Source organism: Taudactylus pleione, unplaced genomic scaffold (assembly GCF_031769625.1).
Source record: "Taudactylus pleione unplaced genomic scaffold, aTauple2 ptg000305l, whole genome shotgun sequence".
NCBI lineage: Eukaryota > Metazoa > Chordata > Amphibia > Anura > Myobatrachidae > Taudactylus > Taudactylus pleione.
Window position 1 is genome coordinate 10,663,541 of NW_028284706.1, and position 10,332 is coordinate 10,673,872.

The following is a 10,332-nucleotide window of genomic DNA, read 5'->3' on the forward strand; positions in this document are numbered from 1 at the left end:
TTCCCTCATCCTAACACTTTTAAATCTTAACAATTTTGACAGCTGTATCAAAGCTAGCCAAGGATGACTACTATCTACAGGGAGGGAAGGGTGAGAGAAAGCCTAGCTTCATCCCTAATGTTGTGCCATTCATAGACACACGCCCATGTTTAATGTACATTTCATATTGGTGTGTTTCGATTCCTACCTATCTATACACTCTAAATGTCGCTATTTAGTGTTATAAGTTGCACAAGAAATAATTGCTTTCCAGACTTTGATTGTGTTTCCAAAGCACAAAAAGATATTATTCACCAAAAAGCAGATAGTCACACTCTGTGATCTAAATACAATTAGCGCAAACAGATTATACAATCACTAGGTACAGTCGAATACATATGCATGCGCTCTGAATCCAGATTCCTGGCATCAACTATGAAACCTCCGTCAACAGCAAAGAAAAGATGTCTGACTAGCAGATTCAGGGTGCTTGCATATAAACCCTTGCAGAGATAGGCAATACAATAGAACAAGTTGGCATAATCCCATTGGTTCTTCTTCCTGGTTCTCCTGTTACGATGCAGTTCATAGGTCAGTTTGTATTGTAATAGTTCAGCCTCCAACAACTTCTTTGTGTCCATTTTCCCGCCGATCTCTCCATGATCCATAATTCCCAGACGCATGTTGCGATTTCCTTGCCGATGGAACTGGAAGTCTGCAAATAAACAGTGGTTTAGAATAGCACCAAACATGGTCTGCTTATCATGTACTAAACCTGAGATCTTAAATACAGTTGCTTTATTACATACTTAATAATGAATAAACCTTGAATATAAACCTTAATGCTAGGGAACCTTTTTATGTAAGTGTGCAGTGTGTAAGTGTAAGGATATTAAGAAAAGCCGCTAGTTAGTGTTGTGCATCTACGTGTTTGTGAAGTACACCGTGGTACGTGTTTTGCAGGGTCGTTCATATTATATGTTTTAGTAAATGTATGTATTTATATAATGAGGACTTTTAACATTGTTCTATTGTGTGGAAATCGCACGACGCTAAAAAATAGCATCGCTGTATGTACTGTTAATGTGTGAGATTCGCTAAAATGGCGCTGGGCGGCCATTCGCAAAATGGCATCTTGTTGCCATTCGCAAAATGGCGTCGTGCAGATTTTAATTCGAACAAATTCTCTCTCAGCCAATTATCCAGCTTCGACATGTGAATGGGGAGCACAGTAGTGTCTTGTGGCTGCAGCACAAACCTAACAAGAAACACACCCCCTACTTTTGCATCACAAACCACTCCTGAGTAGCGCATTACTACACCCCTGCCTGAACCTCTGTAGCCAATCTACTCCCACACTACCTGCTAAGGTGAGAGGGATCCAGCCATTGATTGGAAATTAAATACATTTCTTGCTGGCTGTCGTAGTTGGGTGACTTTCGCAAACTCCTTGTATACTGATTACCAGAATGGTCCCTGCAATTTTATACCAGTCACTAGAATAGTCTCAGTATTAAATACCTGTTACGAAAATGGTCCTTATATTCTATACCGGTTACTAGAATGTCACTAGAATGTCCCCTATATTGTATAACAGTAACTAGAATGGTCCCTGCATTGTAGATCGGTCATGAGAATGGTCCCTGTATTATAGATTGGTTTACAAGAATCGTTTCTGTATTCTATATTGGTCACTAGAATGGTCCCTGTATTGTATATTGGTCACTAGAATGGTTCCTGTGTTGTACATCCATCACTAGAGTGCTGTGTGCATTTTGTAGGGGTCACTAGAATGGTCTCTGCTTTGACATAACAATTTTCAACATTTAATGGACTATTTAAAGCACTCCCACCTTATACATACCATACCTACAGAGGTTATTATCACGTGTCTTTGCTTATTGCAATGCGCTGGTAGAAAACTGGGCCACTTACTTGTGTCTGCCCCCCAGACTAAAAGTTTCCAGCCAGCCCCTGGCATGGAGGATTCCATGTCAGGTCCTATTAAAAACCCCATGAGGCCCTAGACAGGATTCAAGTTTGGGTCCCCTTTTTACTTTACACTTTGCAAAAACACTAAACACAAAGTAATCTATATCCCTACTGTATGTTGCCCACTCAATGATTTGGCTATGATTCCTGCCGCCTTTTTGTCACATTGGGGGAACGGTCTAAAAGTGGAATACTCTTTTAAACATTTAATAGATGCCCCTTCTCCAACATTTTTTCCAGAGCTAATCCTGTCTGTAATCACTCATTTGCAGAGGTGATATCTGCTAGATAGCATATATAAATGGCTTTGGGAGAATCCCTGGGCTTTTGAATGCCTTTCTCCAATCACTTATACTTGCCCCATAATATCATAGTGTGTAAGGCTGTCTTGGGTATATAGATGATTATCTGTAATAATCTTCTTGAAGAAAAAAATCCCTGAGGCACACGCCAGGTGCTGACTCTATTTGAAGAGGCCTGCGATGCCTCAAGTGATTGGTCATTTCCAATCATATCATCAAATGATACCTTCCATTCAGTTGCATGAAACAAGGACTCAGCTATGCCCCATTAGTTACTATGGTTAACTAATGGAACTGATATCACCACCTTCAATGACATTTTCCCCAAGTGACAAATTCAATTTTAAGGTGTGCACAACTGTTTGAACCACACATTTTACATGTAATGCTGGACATATACTGTCATGGGCGTAACTACCATAGGTGCAAGGGGTGCAGCTGCTATGGGGCCCAGAGCTGAGGGGGGCCCATCTTCCTTGTCAAAGTTATATGTGTTATATACATTTTTGCACCATTGGGTGGTACATAGGGGCCCTTACAAACATTTGCTATGAGGCCTTCATATACTTAGTTACGCCGCTGTATACTGTCATACACTACATTGGCTCGATCAGCCGACAATCATTTGATTGGCCCTGTAGCGGAAAAGCTGATTTTGCCTCAGGATGGGCATAACTGCACATGATGTTGGTGTAGACATGTAACTTTCCCTTGTAATTTGGTATGTAGCATCCTTTGTATGTTGATAGATGACAGAACTCTGTTGGTATAAACATGTAACTTTCCCTTGTAAATTGGTATATAGCATCCTTTGGATGTGGATAGGTGACAAAACTACTCCTCTGGACTAGTCCCCTTTGAAGATGAGCATTAGAGGTTGTAAGAAGGTCTGTTTCCTGCATCAGCCATAATTATGTCCAAATGTATATGGCATATAAGCAGAATGTCCATGGAAATTTTTAGGACATCTGGCCAGGCCCTTGCTAAAACAGTGATTAAGAGCCCTGTGTTCTGTGTAGGGTCAGGGTTCAAAGAATGGTTGTTTATACTGAGAGACATTCAGTCTACAGATGTGTATATTCCCTCAACTAATCAGTGGGCACATTTTTTGACCTAAGCCTAGGTTTCCAAACTTCATAGAGAGCTGAAGGTATAATACTGCTCAGATGGACGGGAAACCCTGAAGCTTCAGCCAGCTGGACAATCCACTCTGAGCTGACAAGGGTTAAAATCACCCCAGGGAGGGGGGTGAGGGGGATGCCTGGAGAAGCAGGCATAAGTAGGTAACTCAACCCTAGTTTGTTGTTCATTCTGCGTGAGGCTATCGAAGGATACAGATGTTCCAGAGTTCGCCATTGGGACGGCCTCATCCCAAAACCAGTCAATCCAACTAAGTGGTTTGTTTCTCCATTTTCTTTTTTTCTTTTAGTATTGGAAATTGTAAGTAAACTGTGATTCCTTTTACCATTATTATATTCTTGCAACTTTTTGTAAATAAGCTTTGAAGATATTCTTGAATGAAATATTAATTCTAGTTCTGGATCTGTGTTTTTATGACCCAAGGCCTCGAATGGCTCATGTTACCTATTTTTACTAAGTGTGCATACTTGTGTGGCAGGTAAGAGCAAAGGCTTACCCTGTGTTTTAACATTAAAGTTCCCCTTTGCTGGTGGCAGTTACCGGGTTTAGTTAACCACACGTGCTGAGATAACCTGTAAAAGCCATGGGCGGCGATTCTCAGATTGGTGTATCTGAAGGGTCTGCCCGCAGGACCGTGACAGGCCCGATAATCAAACAATGTATTGCTGCGACCAATCAGTAACTATCAGTCTGTCGGCAATGCAAAATCGTCCAGCATGTCCAATAGATCCGATAATTGGTCCGCTGCATCTTGCACTGTATGCACTGCCATGACCAAACATCCGACATTTCCCCAGTCCAAGGGAGAAATTGGGGAAATGTTTCCTCCTTTGGGGAAGAACGCAGATACTTTGTGGCCATACACTGTGACATATCTCGCAGTGTATGCCTACAATATCTGATGACATCAGCTTGTCAGTCTGACAGACATTTTATCTCACATTGTAAAAAACAAAACAAAAAAAAACAGTTGAACAAACATTGAACAACATCTACAACCAGGTAAAATAAAAAAAAGCCATGCCTAAACTAAGAGAGGCACAAACAAAACCCTTAGAGCTATGTGTGCAAATGCTAGGAGCTTATGAGATAAAATCTCAGAGCTAATAGCAGTAGTGACTAGGGATGATCTGGATATTAAAGCTATTACGGAGTCATGGTGCAATGAAAAACATGACTGGGACATAGCTATACCGGGATATACTTTATATAGAAAAGACAGAATAGGAAAGATTGGAGGAGGGGTAGCAATTTATGTGAAAAACAACATAAAAACTACTTCAATGCAAAATATTGCAGAAAAAACTGAGGCCCTTTGGGTAACCATAGAAACAGGGGAGAAAGACATTATTCGCACAGGGGTGATTTACAGACCACCAGGCCAGGGGTAGGAACTGGACAGGAACCTTTTGCAAGACGTCACTAAAATGACTTTAAAAGGAGAGGTAATTATCATAGGAGACTTTAATCTACCAGATGTAAATTGGGAGGGCTCTTTTGCAAGTTCCACTAGAAGTGAGGACTTTCTAAGTGCCTTGCAGGGAGCATCCCTCAAGCAATTGGTGAGGGAGCCCACTCGCAAAGATGCTATACTAGACATCATACTCACAAATGGCAATAGGATATCAGATGTAAGTGTTGGAGAGAACCTAGGATTCAGTGACCATCAAGCAGTATGGATTACTATAAAGACAGGATGCGACTCATGCCACACAAAAACAAAGGCTGATTTTGCAGAGATGGGGAGATGTGTAAGCAATTCATTGGCAGATTGGAGGAGCTTGGAAGGAGTGCAGGAGAGGTGGGAAGAATTAAAAGTGCAATAGAGAAAGCAACAGATCTTTATATCTAAAAGGTTAGGAAAGGCAGATGGAAAAGGAAGCCAGTATGGTTTACAAAAGTAGTATCAGCTAGTGTGAAAGCAAAAAAGAGGGCATTTAGGAAATATAAGCAGACTCAGAATAATGAAGACAAAGAGGTGTATCTTGTCAGTAGGAAGGAGACCAAGAAGGTGATCAGATGTGCAAAGACACAGGCTGAAGAGAAAATGGCCCAGTTAGTAAGTAAAGGGGCCAAAACTTTTTTTAAGTGTATAAATGAAAGAAGAAAATCAAATGGTGGAATAATAAGAATGAAGACAGACAGTGAGAGTCTTGTGGAGGGAGACAAGGCCATAGCAGATCATCTAAATGGTTATTTTTGCTCGGTATTCGAAAGAAGGAAAGGGAAAGGGGCCACAGTTAAGTTGCAAGGATATACATGAGGTAGATACAAGTATATTTACAGAGGAAAAGGTCCTAACAGAACTGACAAAACTAAAAGTGGACAAATCAATTGGGCAAGATGGGATACATCCATGGATACTAAAAAAGCTTAAAGGGGTGCTGGTAACACAATTAATTTAATTATTCAACCAGTCTCTAGCTACAGGAGTAATTCCAGAGGACTGGAAAAGAGCAAATGTAATCCCACTGCACAAAAGTGGAAGCAAAGAAATGGCAAGTAACTACCGACCAGTGAGCCTTACATCAGTAGTAAGGAAAGTAATGGAATAACTATTAAAAGAAAGACTTGTGGAACATCTCAAATCCAACAATTTACAGGATCCCAAACAGAGGGCCTGATTAAGACCCACTCACAAGCGCTATGTGCTCGCAAGCGGGTCGATGGGCGGGCAGTGCGCACGCGCCGCGTGCGCACTGCGCTTGCGCGAGCCATGGAGCGAGCAAAAAATCACTTGCTCCAGGGCTCGCAACAAAACGGGGCGGCTGTCAATGTTCATCGACAGCTCGCCCCGTTTTGTTTGCGGGGAGGGGGGGTGGCTGGCCAAACGGAGGTGTTCCCGAAGGAACGCCTGCCATTTGAGGGCGGCCCTACTGACATCACTCGTGATGTCAGTAGTTGAGCTTCCTTCTCTATTAGAGCAGGAAGCTCACTGGGGCTTGCGGGAACAAGACCCTACCACAAGGGTCTCGTCGCAAGCCTGATGGTCGCAATGGTTGCGACCATCGCGACCATCACCTACAGCATAGCAAGCAGCCAGGAGGCCGGGTCCAAAAAAAAAAAATGCCCTGATTCAGAGCGAGCGCTCTGAAAGAGCGTCCGGCTCTGAATCAGGGCCAGAGAGTTGTAGTAAATAGAGTGCAGTCTCAGGAAGGAATTGTGACAAGTAATGTACCCCAAGGTTCTGTACTTGGACCAGTGCTTTTTAATATATTTGTTGGTGACATTGCAAATGGTATTAAAGGAAAACTATGCCTTTTTGCAGATGACACAAAAATATGCAACAGGGTAGACACACCTGGAGGGGTAAGACAAATGATGGAGGATCTAGCTAGACTAGAGGAGTGGTCAAGAACATGGAAACTACAGTTTAATGCTAAAAAATGTAAAATGATGCACTTGGGTCTCAAGAACCCGAAAGCTAAATATAGTATTGAGGGTAATCTAATGGAAATTACAGAGGAGTAAAGGGATCTAGGAGTCACTATTTTAGGTGATTTAAAGGCAGGTAAGCATTGTAACAAAGCAATGAGAAAGGCAAGATGAGAGATGCTAGGTTGCATAGGGGGAGTAATAATGCCACTGTATAGATCATTGGTACGGCTTCATCTAGAATACTGTGTTCAGTTCTGGAGGCCACGTCTCCAGAAAGATATAAATACATTAGAGACTGTACAAAGAAGGGCAACTAAAATGGTGCATGGCCTACATCACAAAACTTATCAGGAAAGACTAAGAGATCTCAATATGTATAGTCTGGAACAGAGAAGGGAAAGGGGGGACATGATAGAAACTTTCAAATATATCATGATTTTAACAAGGTGCAGGAGGGAGACATTCTTCAAAAGAAGAGAAGTACTAAAACATGAGGACATGCACTGAGACTTGAGGTAGGTAGATTCAAAGGAAATTTGAGGAAAAATTACTTCACAGAAAGGGTAGTAGATAAGTGGAATAGCCTCCCATCAGAGGTGGTAGAGGCTAAGACAGTAGAACAATTTAAACATGCTTGGGATAGGCATAAAAATATCCTTACAAAGAACTGAGGATCACATAGGGTTGAGGTTACCAAAGGTAAAAAAGGGCAGACTAGATGGGCCAAGTGGTTCTTATCTGCCGTCAAATTCTATGTTTCTAACATAATTGGTAATGTGTTTGAGGGATAAGCTGGTCATACATTTTGTGGGAGCTACACATGTATAAAATGGATGTTCTTGACAATAGAAACTTTTAAAATGTAAACTAGTTTTAACTACGTAAGAGTTTGTGGACACCCTTTGCAGAGGCAGATCTACCGTGAAACTAATGAAGGACCTAACCCCGGACCTAACCCCGGAGGGGCCCTGAAGCAATTTTTTTTTAACGAGTGCATTTTTCAACCAAAGCAATGGAGTTTTTTGAGTGTGTGTTATTAAAGTAAGGTTACTTTAATGATAGAATCATTAGCCAATGGGTTGAAGTACTTAATATTGATCTTAGAATATGCTCTACAGTAGTGCATGTGGGGAGGGGGTTCTGAATACCAAGAAACCCCCCTAATCAATACTGGCCGACAGACACTATCTACAGCTCCGACCAGAGGATGGCTCTTATGTGTCAGCTATGCGCAGAATAGAGAGCTGCTGTTAGTGTCACTGCTGAGTGCAGTACTGCCAGGTACCACTAGATGCTCCAATCTCCATTTGTACTATCCCATCTGCCAGAAGTCAGCCCTGCAGTGTTGACCACAAACTGACAGCCAAGCTGACTGAGGATGGCATGCAGCTCAGAGGCGGGAGCATGTAGAGTGGGGGTGAGACTTGAGTAAGGAGGATTCAAGAGATCCCACTCAAGAGGATCTATAACTGGGATCCTACGATCCTACAGAGGAAGTGAGTAAGTTTTGTTTTTGTTCTAATCTATCTACAGTCTCTCTCTATCTCTCTCTGAGGGGTTTCTATATCTAACTAGGGTAGAGGGCCCTGCTCGTAAGAGCTTACATTCTAAAGGGGAGGGGCAGATAAACAGGTGTGACACAGATGGGGTAGGCAGGGAGGAAGGAGCATGTAGCAGCAAGTTAAGATGAGAGCTGGAAGGCTTTGATGAAGTAGTGGGTCTTGAGAGCCCGTTTGAAGGATTGTAGAGCATCTATCTATCTATCTATCTATCTATCTATCTATCTATCTATCTATCTATCTATCTATCTATCTATCTATCTACAGTCTCTCTCTCTCTCTGGGGGGTTTCTACATCTATCTATCTATCTATCTATCTATCTATCTACAGTCTCTCACTCTCTGGGGAGTTTCTACATCTATCTATTTACAGACTCTCACTCTCTGGGGGGTTTCTACATCTATCTATCTATTTCTGGGGGGTTTCTACATCTATCTATCTACAGTCTCTCACTCTCTGGGGGGATTTCTACATCTCCGCCATTTGGGCATCAAGGTCCTTGCAAGGGCAGCAAGGCCCTTTATACCCTGTTGGATGTTGCCCTATTGTTGCTGGTTGCAAAGGGGTCCCCATAACAGTTCAAGCTTCAGGACCCCAAAAATGCAGATCCACCACTGATCCTTTGTAATTAGTGTGTTTGGCCATTTCAGCTACACCCATTGTCAGCAGGTGCATACAAATAAGTATATAGACATGCAATCTCTGCAGGGACCAAGGAGGAAGCTAGATGTCATTTATTTATTTTTTATTTTATTTTATGATGTTGCTATATATTAATGATAGCTGATAATGTTTGGGCTGCCACTCACTCTACTGTAGAAAATCAGAAAACAGTGGACAGGAGAAAGCACCTAATAGTGTAATAGATATATCAGCATAGAGAGAGAGAGCGCTATGTATTTTTTTACTTGTGACATTCACATGTTAACTTTGCTTAGAAGTTTTGTGGTGCAAACTTTATGTATTTGTACTCCATGGTAAATTTGTAACACAAAATACACTAAAAAAAGACAGGCAGCTTGATATTGACAGGTGAGTCTTCATAAACATTTTATTTTGCAGGTTCTGTTGGCATCTGTATTAGGTTTTCAGTGCATAAAGTGCATAACAGAGATTTTGCTAAAAGGTTTCCAGATAATTGATTACAGTCATTTGATCATCGGTCATAAGATCAAGGAAAAACTTGCTCACCTAGAATTGCCTGTAAAGCTTCAGAACAGTTAGCTGATCTCAGAACCAGCCACTTCTGTTCCATCCCCCACCTCCTCTGGCCTTTATGTCAACTGCTCCTAGCAGAGCGTACTGCAGAAAACAAATGCCTGCTGACAGCACCTCATCACCTCCCAGTATCATCTTTATTTTCCACCTGGAAACCTTACCCCATTCTTCTGCGAAGCTTTAACCAAGCCATTACTCTAAATGATCTCTAAACATAATTGTAACTCCATCTCTAAACCTATCACTGCTTCTTCTGTCATACACTAAACTATAGAAGTTGTTTAGCAAATACACTATTTTAATTCCTCCAAGCAATAGCACAAGAATTAAGCCCTACATCAAAGGCAACAAGAGTTAACTGGTTCCATACATAGGAATGTTATCCTTTTATAGACTCATTACATATTGGGAATAGGTGTGTTTTGTCACCCAGATAGAATTAAGAAAATGAGAAATTATTGGTTTTAGCCTGTGTTTTTTTCTTTTGAATGGTATTACGCATTTGTGTGATATGTATATACACTTCAGGTCTTCTCCTTTTATAAAGTATGTTTGAATTAAATGTATGGGAAAATTTACTCCCATTATGTCCCAGTTTACAATGACTTTTTATATATCTTTAAAGACGCCTTTCTTTCAAAATCTAATGATGGATGAGTTTAGGTCTTTTATGTAAATATCAAACTAAGATCCACTCAATTAGTACTGGATATTCTTTAGCATGTCCCACTCCCATCTGCCATTATTAGCAGAGTTAGTAGTA

The 10,332-nt window shown here is 41.3% G+C and overlaps 1 pseudogene; it reads left to right on the forward strand.

Moving 5' to 3' along the window:
* The first annotated feature begins 4,840 nt into the window (after positions 1 to 4,840).
* Positions 4,841 to 9,575, forward strand: LOC148511575 (uncharacterized; annotated as a pseudogene).
* The last annotated feature ends 757 nt before the right edge of the window (positions 9,576 to 10,332 follow it).